The following is a 12,921-nucleotide window of genomic DNA, read 5'->3' on the forward strand; positions in this document are numbered from 1 at the left end:
TGGGTGCCCTTTTCGTCCCACTTGATTACAAACGATCAAAACAAATCTATTAGAAAAAGAAGCGAAATAACAAAAAAAAAAAACAGAATGAACTGGAACCGAAACTTCGAAATGCTCCGAAACCGAACCGAAAGTTTGTATACATTGAACGATTGTAAAGCTCACGGGGACCGTTCGATGGCTGCAAGGATGGCGTTGTTTTCCCGCCCACATCCTTTCCCTAGAACTGTGTCCTCCACCCCTTGTCTGCACTCCACGGTCACGGTTGGCGTCTTCCTCGGCCACGGTTGAAGATGGGATTTTAATGATTTTTTGCCCTCCTGAGTTGATAAATTGATTTTACTTTCTTCCCGTCAAACATCGGCGGAAAAACGGACACAGCCCTAAGTCCTGGCGTAAAGTGTGTAATCGGACGCAATGCACAAAGCGGAAGGCGAATGAAATGGGGGGAAAAAAAACCAACCACACCAACCAGAAGATGCTTTATGCGATATTCTCGCCTTTGCAAAGGTCAAATGAAGTGGCCGGTTTTGGGTTGGATCCGTTGTGAAAGGGACAGTAAACAATGGGAAACTTAAATCGTGATCGTCAGCCAATCAAACTGCAGTTGGGAAAGCAAGATAAATGATTGTAGATTATGGACGAAGGGCTGGTGCCGATGCTATTGTATCTTGGAACGTTCGAATATTGAAATATCTTATGATGTTATAGTCATTTTGAGAATAAAAATTTGGTGGTCTCATTTCCCATTCATTAGGTAGAGATCATTCGCATATAGTGCGATGAACAATGATGACGTCTAGACTCTCTTGGAATTCTTGAGCTGTGATGTTTGAGAAGGTCTCAACTTACACGAACTGAAGCAACTTCTGGACATATCGAAGATGAACACGAGAGGTGAAGCCTCAAGGCTTGATGATATCAGTAAGAGTAATTATACTTACTTACTTACTTACTTACTTATCAAGCACTTCTTGGGAGGCTGCACGAGACCTCCAAACCGCTCAGGGTCGAGCGCCATAGTCAGGTCATATTGGTGGCCGCACCAACGACATAACTCCAACTCATTTTGGTGCTCTTGCCTCCATGCCTCCATGTGGACGACCTAAAAGAACTTTACGAGATTAATTGTCCGGTGTCATTCTCATGACGTGACTAGCACACCCAACTGAGCTCGTCATAGATCTTGTCTTAATAGCAACTTCATCATTGTTCTTCCACACATTCGGGGTCAAAAATCCTTCCGAGAATCTTCCTCTCGAACGCCGGCTAAGAGGGTTTCGTCAGTTTTGGACAAACTCCACGTCGCAGAGGCGTTAGTACTGGAACTATATAAGTTCTATATAGTCCCAGCTTCAATCGTCGCGATAGGGTATTTTGAGTAATTATATTCACCACTATTGACTGAGCGTTTGGAACTCACTAAACCTGAAGTTGTCAGTCTTTCTAAATATTAACTCTTAGTTTAATTTTTCTCTTATTATTTTATTCTTTTACTTAACTTATTTTGAATTAGTTCTTTTTAATGACTAGATCTCTGATGACACTCCGTTCTGACATCCAATGCTTGCTTTCGTGGACCAGATATCAAATATTCGAAATTCTATCCACGATGAACTGCCCGGAAAATGCAAAATCAGCTAAAATTCTAAAGCTACTCTAATCGTAAACCAAACGAACACGAAGACAAAACCCTACGAATGTTGTCACAAATCGATGGTAACTTGCAAACAACGTGATCTGTTCGTTCTGTTGCATCAACATCGGTTGGGTAGAAAACAAAGAAAAAACCACGATCATGATCGTGTCCTACATCGATCGCATTGTGGAAGGGTGTGTAAAGGCCATAATTTCGCTGCCCTCGCCGACGCTACAATATAGTTGCATTGCTGCACTAGGTGGCGCATTCCGTTCCGCTGTCCATCATGTCCGGGCCGGATTCCGGTAATGATCCCTAAATTCCTTGAATGCGATCAAGACGAAGCGAGCGAACCGGCACCGAATGCCTTCGGTAGCCGGCAAGCCTTACGCCGCAGCCCCCGAGGTGTGCTGGCTGGCGGGTGAGAACCAGCCGCAGCCGGTAAATTGGACCTCATTTAAGCGGGTAACTCCCGATGCGCCCGATGCGCGATGGTTTGCGGCGGGGTTGTAGCGTTGATGGTGTTGTGCCGTCGCGCTAGCGTAAAACCTGCGCACCTATCGGCGACGAGCGAGGGAAAAATGATGAATGACCAGATCAAAGAGTAGATCGTGATCGCGATCTTCTGCATCGGGTTCGTGCTCGTGTGCACATACACTGCTCCGTTGGCTGAAGGTTCGTCGATGCCGCGGCATTGGGATTGTAGCTAGAGAACCACCTAACCTAGCCTATCGTGGAGCGATTATCGGAAATCCCACCGTAGCACCAAGAACTCGCTCGAGGCAGTGATGCCTGCATATAACTCCCGCCCGCACCCTCCTCCCACCAGCCACCCCTCTTTCCGCACGGGTTGTGTTGGCTCAACGGGAAGTCTTGGGCGTTGGACGCTGCGCTACGGAACCATGGTTCGCAGTGGAGCATTTGGATTTAACAGGTATTTATTTGATGATGACTTCCCCCCCCCCCCCCCCTCCCAACACTCCCTCCACCTTTCCGTACCTACCCATATCCAGAAAGGTACCGTTTGAAAAAGGCGGCCAGAAAGTTCTTGCGCGCGTTCTTACCTGCGGCTCACCCAACGGAAGAACGGAGCGTCACACCGGGCATGCAGGCGGGGTGCGATGTTCGCTGCTCACACGCCGCAAATGATACGCAAGAGTCAAAACAGCGACCGACCCAGCCGGCGGAAGCGAGAAAGCCCGCTGGATGAGGTGAGGCACGGGTGGCACATCTTCGACAAACGGTACCAAAACGCTGCCCCGGTCCATCGTTACGGGAAGCGCGCTGGGAAGCGGACGGAAAGCACAGAAAGTGGAAATGGAAGAATGAAACACAGATTCACCATCGCCCCGGCATGATGTTCGAATGGCAGGTCCGAACGATGGAAAGCAAAGCATGAAACCACCAACGACGGTAACGGCGTAGGGAAAAGCGTTATGTCGTGGAGGTTGGCTTTTGGGTGCCGCTTTCCGTTTGCCTTTTTGCGAAAAAAAATAAAATAAAGGGATCCCCGGTGGATGGATTAGGTTGGGCGGGGTGGATTGTGGAGGGAAATTGTTTCAACGGTATCTCCGGCACACCGTGTCGTGGTCGGCCAAACCCCCAAAGCACACCATCTCACGGTGCCGTTTTATGCCGCATGGATTATGCCTGGCACCGATTATGCGTACGGTATATCGATCGAACGATTTTGGATACGGATTGGCCAAGGAAAACACTACTACAGAAACAGCAACAGTGACAGCATAAAATGATCCATTTTTAATGATAAAAACAACAGAAACAGATTCTTTGAAATTAAAATCCAAGTTTTAGACATTGTAGAAAGATTGAAATTTTTACATCTTATGAATGAATCGTGTGAAGAGTATAGCAAAAAACTCAATTAAAAATCAATAAGTAAAAAAAAAAAATAATGTCGAAAAAACAACAAGTTTGTTTATTAAATCTTAAAACAAAACAAACAACATGCAAAACAACAAAAGAATATGAAAGTAAACAAAAACACTTAAAAGTGATACAAGTAACACAAAAGCAAAATAGCGAAAAACAAAAAACAAAACACAATTAAGAATCAATAAATTAGTAACAAACAAAAAAAAAGACACAATAACATAATTAGACAAACTTCCGCTGAGTGACAAATTCCAACAAGATACACACCACCAAAAATTAACTAATAACCACGCAGACAAACAACAACGAAAAAAACTCTATCTAAAATGATCGTCCAAAAAAGTCTACAGGTGATAAATCATGGTGCAAGAAGAGAACGCGCTAATCTCCAAAACACCGAAAGACACACCGACATGAAGCGTACGAATGCGGTGGAAGGAACAAAGAAAGAAGGCAAAAAAAAAAACGGGCGAAAATATCTTAAACCTTTCATGGCTTCCAGCACTCGAAAGCACTCTACAGCTTCCAGTTCTCATACACGGGCCACATACACAGACACGTACGACGGTGGGTAAGGCACACGGGAAGGGGAAGGAACGCTAACTGGACAGCAAGAAATTCGGGCGCGCTGGGCGAGCAAATAAACAAATAAACAAATTATTCTGACTTCACCTTCGCTCCGGTTGTGGTCCATCACCTACCATCTTCCACCCTTTCAGAAGGGGGGGAAAAGGTAGACAAGCATGTGTGTGTGTGGTGGATAACTTTCAACCCGAAACCCAAAGCGAAACCAACCGGTGAAATCTTACGTACACGGGAGTTGAAGTTGGCGCGATCCAAGCGACAGCACCCAAAACAACGAAAAATCCACCAGAGTAATCATCCCAAAGGAGAAGCGTTGCTATACATTGCAACAACAACAACAAAAAAAAAAAACAAAAAAAAAACAAAGTGTGGAAATGAGTTGGCAGCGCGAAAGGAAAGAGGTGAGAAAGGGGTGATGGAGAAGGGGGAGGAATCGGATGGGGAGTTGATGTGGACATACTGAGAAGTGAAGTTCGTGTGAGAAATGTGCAAAAAGTAAAATGCGTTAGATGTCTTCCGAAGTTGAAGCTCCCAAGGGCTGGGTGTTATTTTTTTTTTTGTTTGGGAAGGTGGATGGGAATCCCTTGTGAGATGCTTATCCTGGTAAGAACAATATTTTTATGTATGTGCATTTTTTTTTGTTGTTGTTGGATTTCTGCTGCTCTTGCGGGTGTGGGAGTGTACGTCGGCGTGTATGGTGTATGTGTCCTGATCAATGGCGTCATTTTGCTTTTTTAGCGTTTGAGATATGTAATAAATAAATGTACCATGTGCAAAGGAAGTTATTAGAAAATATTTAAATAAAACTCAAATTTCTCAATTAGTGTCTGCAAGTACAACATAAAAATGAATAAAATAAAATTGTTAACTACAATTTATAAATTGATTACACAACAAAACAACATTGAGAAGATAATACAAACGAACCACAGAAAACACAACAGAAGGCAAATGAAATAAAAGTAATAAAAGGTAGATAATAATAAATAAAACTAATACCTTTGCATGAATAAGGGTGATATAATATAAAATAAAAAAAAACTTAGTTGATTAAGATAGAGAAATAAAAAAACATTAGCTTATTTTCAGGAATGTTATATTGAAAAACAGCAACTAAAGACATGACTAGTAAGCGCAAGAGTGTTACAAGAGAGTAACATATGAGTTGAATCCTTCTCGGAACCTGTTACGACATCTTCGTCTTTGCGAATAGTCTAAAAGGTATTTATCTTACAGATTTCCCATTAATATTCCCACGACTTGGTATCCTTCTACTGAATGTGCTAGAGTAGAGTGTAGTAGTAGCAGTAGTAGGACTGTGGAAGTGGTCACATATTTATCCGCGATCTCATGCTTGGATCATACATCTCGTTCATACATCATGTACAATTGTCACGCGCTTTAATGTATTTTTTGTTTCACTTTGTTCCCGTTGTGTCCGGTTCGGGTTCCATTTTGTGTTTCAACCATCAACCATTTACAGAGATTTACAGAGGAGGAAAAGACAACGGCGCGAACAGTGTCGCACCATGAGCCGTGCAAAAACAGGGCGAGTATTCTTTCACTGTGAAGAAGCGAATGAAAATATTCTCGAGAAGATGCGAGAACAGAGAATGGTTGGGCTGATGATTGTGCCAGATCAGTCTGTTGCGTCTTCCCTTTAAAACGCGTGTATCTGTGCGTGTTAGAACCAAAAGCTCAAAACACGTCCACGGGCACCAGTGGGGGGAGCCCGTTGGGAACGCTGAACAGGCGACGTCGACGACGACAATTGAGTGTGACCAAACCAAACCCCGAAAGTCAAACACACACGGATCGGCATTCAAATCGGCGCACCGGTGTTCGTGTGGCCGGACGAAGAAGCAGAAAACACGACCCCGAAGAAATGGCTCCATCACGTGCTGGTTTCGGTAGATTGGGGGACCTCTCGAACAGAGGCATTGTTTGGGAGCCTCCGAAAAGATGAGTCGCCATCACTTACCCCGGCGATGCTTTCTGTTCCGGCTGGACTGAACCTACGGTCATCAACGCGTTTTGCTTTTAGGGAACACTTGTATTTGGTTCTCTTTTTACTCCTGTTTCGCTGAAGCTACAGCGCAGATGAAAGATGAGAAGGATGTACGACAACGGCTCAGATTAAAGTCATGGAGTCATATAGGGGAAATACTTCGTCCCATAACTGAAAGGTGTTGGTCGCATTGCTAAGAGGCTGAGATCGATTACAGTTTCAAATTTTTGGACAAACTCCCGAATGTGCTGTGCGGTTCGAACACAAACCCCCTTCTAATTTGACCTCCAAACCAGCACATCTTCCCATGGCCGGGAGGCAGCCACTTTCTAGCCGAAACGAAATGTGTGAAAACACAGAGACAGCCACACATTTGACTGGTTGAAAGCGTTCACCGCGGATGGTACGGTCGAACGGAATTCCAGATCGAAGAGCCGTGATGAACCCCGGCGGACGGGTAGGAAAGGGGACGCAAAAACGTGAACCAAATGCGCTAAATAATATGCTCCGTGCGCAATGCCGGTAGCGCATGCCAGGCCCCGGCAGCCCGGGGTGGGCAGTAGAAATGTGAGCAAAATGGCAACGAAACGCACGCAAATGCGTTACGCGATGGTCGGTAGAGAGTATGTCTGAAAAATCTGCGAACCACCTGTACCTACGCGGCAAGGGATGGCCTCAGCTTCAACGCGCTGAACGGTTGGAATTGAACAGCGGAAAGAGCCGGAACTGGCCGATGCGATTCATGCGTGCAATGTGTCCAAACGGGAAGAATTAAATGCTAGTAACGATGGAGGCTAAAGAATTTAAAGGTGCCAATGAATTGTAATTCATGCTGTTAGTAAGCTATTTGTTTAATTCGTCAACAAAACGCCTAAATGTATACAATTTTTATTTATGACTTCATTTAACGCTGCCCGACTTTAACAATAATCTATTTATACTTATCATGAACACAGCATTCCTAAATCGTTAGCATAGGCAACATACATGGCACACAAGCACACGCGATTGGTTAACAGCGTGAAGGAATCAGGCAAGTGTTGGGAGCAATTTTCCCTTCCACCCTCTGATTTGCGCCCACCCCTCCCACCAATTTCCGTGCCTGCGGTTTTGGTGGCGTAGCTTAAGTTGAAGGAACTGTAAATTAATTTAAATTATAAAACCCGCAAACGCGCTAACGCTGCGGATGTGGTTTTTGGGTTAGGTGTGCGCTAAGGTGTGTTCTCCGATCCATTCTTTCGCCGTTCCATCAGCAACAACCCCTAAACAAAGGGGTGCCGCTGTACGAGACGATCATTGACGAACTGCCCCACACACACACACTCTCTCTCTCTTTCCTTCTCTAGTTCTCTCTCTCTCTTCTCCCACCACCACTAACCACGGGCCATGTGCCAACTCTCAAATGGAAACTGTCTCAACGCCCGAGCGACCTTCATGGCGGCGGGATGTGCGTCTTTTTTTGTTAAGGTTACCACCAAAAAACCGCAAAAGAGAAAATTCTCCACACTTACACACGCAGTGTGGTCAGTAGATTTAGAAGAAAAAAAAATAACAAAGAGGACAGGAAGATGCAGAAGAATGGATTTAGAGGAGCACATCAAGCAACAGTTCGGTTGTAACAGGGAGAAGATCACTTAAATTGAGTACGCACCTTTCTACGCTGGTCGCCTCGGTCGCCCGATCGTTTCATCCCTCATACCAGCCGCGGAAGCTGGCTGGAAAAGTATCGCGCTTCCGATCGTGCATGGTTTAGTTTTGTTTCTATATCGTACTAGTTTTTTTTTTACTTTATCCACCTTTTATTCCACCATTTGTTTGCCTTCCGCCTTCCGACCATCAGCACCGTCCTTCGCCACTTTGCTGCGGAGCGGTACTTCGAGCGGAGTGGTGGGGTTTTAGGTTTTAATCTTGCGACTTAGCGAACGGCCGGCGGTTTGGCGGCTGAAGATTACCGAGGGCCGGCACGTTCGCACGCCTTAGAGAGCACACAAAACAAACGCTACTCGTATTTGCCTCACGTTTTCAAGCTTTCCAACACCTTCCACCTGGTACCTGGCTGGCGCGTCTGCCTCGGTGTACGATCCTGGGATATATAGGCGGGTGATTGTGATCGGGCGGGTCTGATGGTTTTGGGGCGATGTTTTGCTGCTCGAAATTTGATTTCTGCTTTGTGTGTAAAGCGCCGTGCAAATCTCTACCAAAAAAAAAAAACACACACACACACACTGTACGGGTCGGCGACCTCGGACAATACGAACATGGGGATATGTACTTGGCACTGCAATTTACATTAGCAATCTGCAAACGGAGCTTAGTTAGCTAATTTAAATATTAAATAATTTAACGATAAATACAACTCAATTTTGTACGAAGAATAAGTTTTCGCAATACACCACTGAAATATTTAAGAAATAAAAGATATCGGTATTTATTTAGCACTAGTGGATCAACTCCGGGACATTTCACGGGAGGAGCAGAGGAGGGCCGGGGAGGAGGAGCTCCGTAACAACGAACAACTTCTATAGAACAAGAACTTAAAGAACCTTATAGTTAATATCCTCTTTTATTGATGACAACCTACGCTTAAAACCCGAAATAAAACAAATACCTGGTGCACATTAACCATCTCCAAGAAAACTGAGGACTACAATGCTGAACTATTCTCTTTATTACAACCGGATAGTTGTTAAAATCTCCTAGAAACACTAAGGAAATAAAGAACAGCGCTGAAATATCAATTTTTAGAAACCTCAAGAAAGCCTTAAAATACTATATTAAACAAATTCTAAAGAAAACTACTCAATAACTTGTGAAAAATGGGTTGGAAAGCTGCACAAACCGAGGAAAACTACTAGCAATCTTATGGAAATCTGAAAAACAAACTAATTTTAAACTGTTCAATAACCCATGACATATTGGTGAAGGTATCTGGTGGTCCGGCGCTGATTTAAGCGTTGATTCCGGCATCGACTTCCGAACATTTTCAAGTTAACACCGGAATCAACACTGGAGCCTACTCCAGTGTTTACCCCGGTGTTGGCTACGGACCTTGCCAGAGTTAGATCCGTAGTGGTCCAAAATCGGCTTCCCTTCACTAACCAGTACAAGTGCTATTAAGCACCTGAATGTATGCAATGGTAGCAATTATTATGTCTAATCCATAAATATTATTAAGGTTTTAGTACGTTATTTGAATGATTGTTATTACCCAAATGACCGGCTGATGTATTACACTTCAACCTTTTTAAGTTTGCATAGTTTGCAAGTTTGCAAAATAATGCATACCTACAGGCGCGTGCAGCTCATACAAAATATGGTCAAGTAATTTAAAAAATAAAATAGATACTCAGTTTCACTCTACTGTCGCCCGTCAGTTATATTCCATGTTTGTAAACTCATGTGAATCAACAATAGCCATAAATTGCTGTTCTCTTTCTTCTGGAACTACCTAATTTTAAGTAAACGAGTCTTATATAGACATGAGCAGCTCTTAAATATCACTCCTCGCGTCCTCTCCATTCACTCATCTGCATCACCCTACAGATGTCGATCGTTTTCTAACTGCCCGATCGCCGATCGTACTCTACCCACGGTATACTGACAAATTGCACTCGCAGACAAATCATCCGTCCGTCGGAAGTTATTTCCACCGCTGCCCAACAATGACCCATCCACAGTAATCTCCACATTAGCGTAACGTTTCATGTGGTCCAAAGTTTGGCTAACCTGCTGCCGTAACTTCGTTAGCGGCACGCGGAGATGGATGGAAGGTCGGCCATGTTTTGGTATACGTTAGTGTTTTGGGCAAGTTGCTGCTGTACCATCGTGAACCATTTCTCATCCAGTATGCACACCGTATGCGGATGTATCGCCGGTGTGCGAATGGTGAATGGTGTGCAGGAGCGACGGTCAGCAAATCTCGAAATGAAAAACTAACCAAAGGCAACGGGTTTCACCAGTCGGATTTTGTTTCGGTGGTTAAGTTCAGGGCGGTCGGGCCAATCATTAACCGGGGCATGGATTTGGGTGGAAAACAGATTTCCATCACGTTTTACTATTCGCGTTTTCCAGCCCATCTTAAGCGCTGGCAGTAATGTGCGAGTGGAAGGAAGGGAAAAATAAAACGAACGAATGAAGCTAGGGCGCTCGATGGAGGGAAACATCCAACGAAACGCCCGACCAATGCTGACCCCCATTTGTCAATCGGTGTGTTTTTCTACCACGTTCACGCATTCCGCCCAGCGCTTCGCACCATCCGATCTTCCCACAAGGGGGGGAAAAAAAAAGACTTCTCCGCGATGTCTCGCGTTCTGATCGAACAAAAAAGGGCTTTCCTTCGTGCGTTTCCACTGCTACCGTTGTCACAAGACCCGGTTCGTAAACAAAGAACCTGGCGTGAGTGGGGTGGGGAAAGTGGGAAACGATGCGGCAAGTGGGAAAAGGAGAGGACGCAAACTAATCGCATGGTGGCGCGGAGAAAAGTGACTAGAAAGCAGCAACAACAGCCACCAACCGCAAAAGCCAGGCCTCATGGCGGTGTTGTATCGAAAAATGGGTGACCAAAAATAGACATCGATCTTTGCTGCCATTCCCTTCCGTTTTCTTCGGCATCTCTATAAATATAGCGCTTCATCTATGGTTTGCCCTTCCGCACGTCCAATTCCCTCTGCCAGCCCGACCCAAACCCCCTGGACCCGGTCACAGACGGCACATGCTGGAAGGAAGGAAACTCACTGTGGTGAGATTTCGTAGTGAGAAAATAGTATTCTCAAGCTCACTCGATCTGCGGGTTCTGTGCACCCGGTGAACCATGTTCCAGACACGCACACAAACGATTTCCCAGCAAATAAACAATCCGTATATTTAGAATGGGTTTTCTCTCGAATGGTTCCGTTCGCTGGTTGAAACCGCGGTTTTGCGATGAGTTGTATGTGAAGGGCCACTACAAGACGTAATGGTTCTTATGGGAGGCGAGAAGGAAAGTTTTAATGGCTCCTTGATCGCTTCTGACCACGATCTGGTTTGTATTGAACATTGGATAATGATGTGTATAATAATAAAATCCTTCCCATTCGATCGTACTTTGAAATGATGACAAAAGTTATAAACACATTATAAATATACGTTTCTAATGGTGAATTATGAGTGAATGATAAATGAGGAATTCTGACGACCCAAAACGAAAGGCAAGGAGTCCAACACTAAATTACTGAAATTAGAGCGAAAGTCATGCTTTATGAAATGTTATTAAATTGTGTAAATTCTAGTTTCAATTAAGGCCCTTCTCGCAACGAAATGTCTAAATACGTAACTAAAAATGAATAACCTAAGATTTTAACTCGCAGTATTAAACTCTCTTATGTAAACCTAATGTGCTTTTTGGGTTTGACAGTTGTTATTTTTAGTACATGAACGAATAATTTTACAATCTGTTTCATTATTTTTGTATTGAATTCTCTTCTAATGTAGATGTTTACAACATCTTTGAAGTATTGAAAATTTTACTTTAAATATACGTACACGTAACGCACCAATTCCGTTTAAAAACTCCACATGCAGCTTCCCTAGCGAACATCCCGTATTGATCACAGCCTACATCTTCCCCAGCATTTTCCAAACTTCGTATCGTTTAATCGATATTCTTAAAATATCTTCCTGCAGACAGTGGTGAGGAAAATTATAACGCCAACACTTACCCACAGTTTCCAGCCGCGGTCACATTCCCGCGTACACGCGTGTACTAAATTAAATGAAGATCGCTAGACGTACTTGCGACTTGCGTAGCGTTCCGATTTTCCCGGAATCCACCCACTGCAATGTGTTTCGGCAGGGGGAAAAAGGGGCGCAAGAACCCACTGCTTCGACCGATCGCTGTTTAAGTACGTTTGAAAACACACTCCACGCCAGCAATGCTATCTCCAGCGCGCACTTGGGCAACGAAAGGGGAGGAGGGCGCCTTTGGAAGAAATGCCATCCGATGGAAAGTGTTGGAAAAACGGATGACGCTCGAGAGGCGAAAAAGAGCCGGAAAATAACGCAGTGAAAAGGAGAAAGTGATGGAGTGATTCAATTACGGTAAGGGATCGGCTACAGTTCAGCCATTGTTGGATGGGAACTATTTTTAAATTACGCACCGTAACCATCGTGAACGGATATTTGATTTGAGGGCACGAGCGCGCGTTCAGCGGTGGTTTGGGTTTGTGTTTTTCGGTGGATGGAATGTGCAGAATATTCGTTGTAATTTGATGCGTGTATAGACTGGGGTTTAACAAAATATCGACCCTTGCCTTAAGCGAGACGTCGAGAGGAGCGACTATTTTCAATATGTTTATCTGCGCATGTTATGAGTAAGTTCACGTTTCTGTTTTTCAATGCCGGTTCACTTTAATGCAAGTTGAAATACAACGAAAGAATGCTATGCCTTTTCGTTTGTGTCGATTTTTTGTGGACAAACTTCTTACGTTTACTACTTACTTGACAACAAACTTGCTTGTACTAAAACTACTTAATACAAACACGCGGCAGGTTAGAAAATTTTGGTTTGAGTCTCAGCTAAACCGCTGCAAGGTAAACCTAGTAACGAGATCCTGATCCATCTCTGTTCGTTTATTTACGGGTTAAAAATGTGATTGTCTATAGCTTTAAAAGTTATTATAAAAGAAGAATAAAGTCTATCGTTCTGTTCATTATTTTACATTCAATAAAGCTACTAAGTTTCTGGTGTTACACCTTACAATTTCATTCAAGAAGGCCAATCAAATGTTGATGATTTAAATACCTTACAATCAGTCCA

Source organism: Anopheles marshallii, chromosome 3 (assembly GCF_943734725.1).
Source record: "Anopheles marshallii chromosome 3, idAnoMarsDA_429_01, whole genome shotgun sequence".
NCBI lineage: Eukaryota > Metazoa > Arthropoda > Insecta > Diptera > Culicidae > Anopheles > Anopheles marshallii.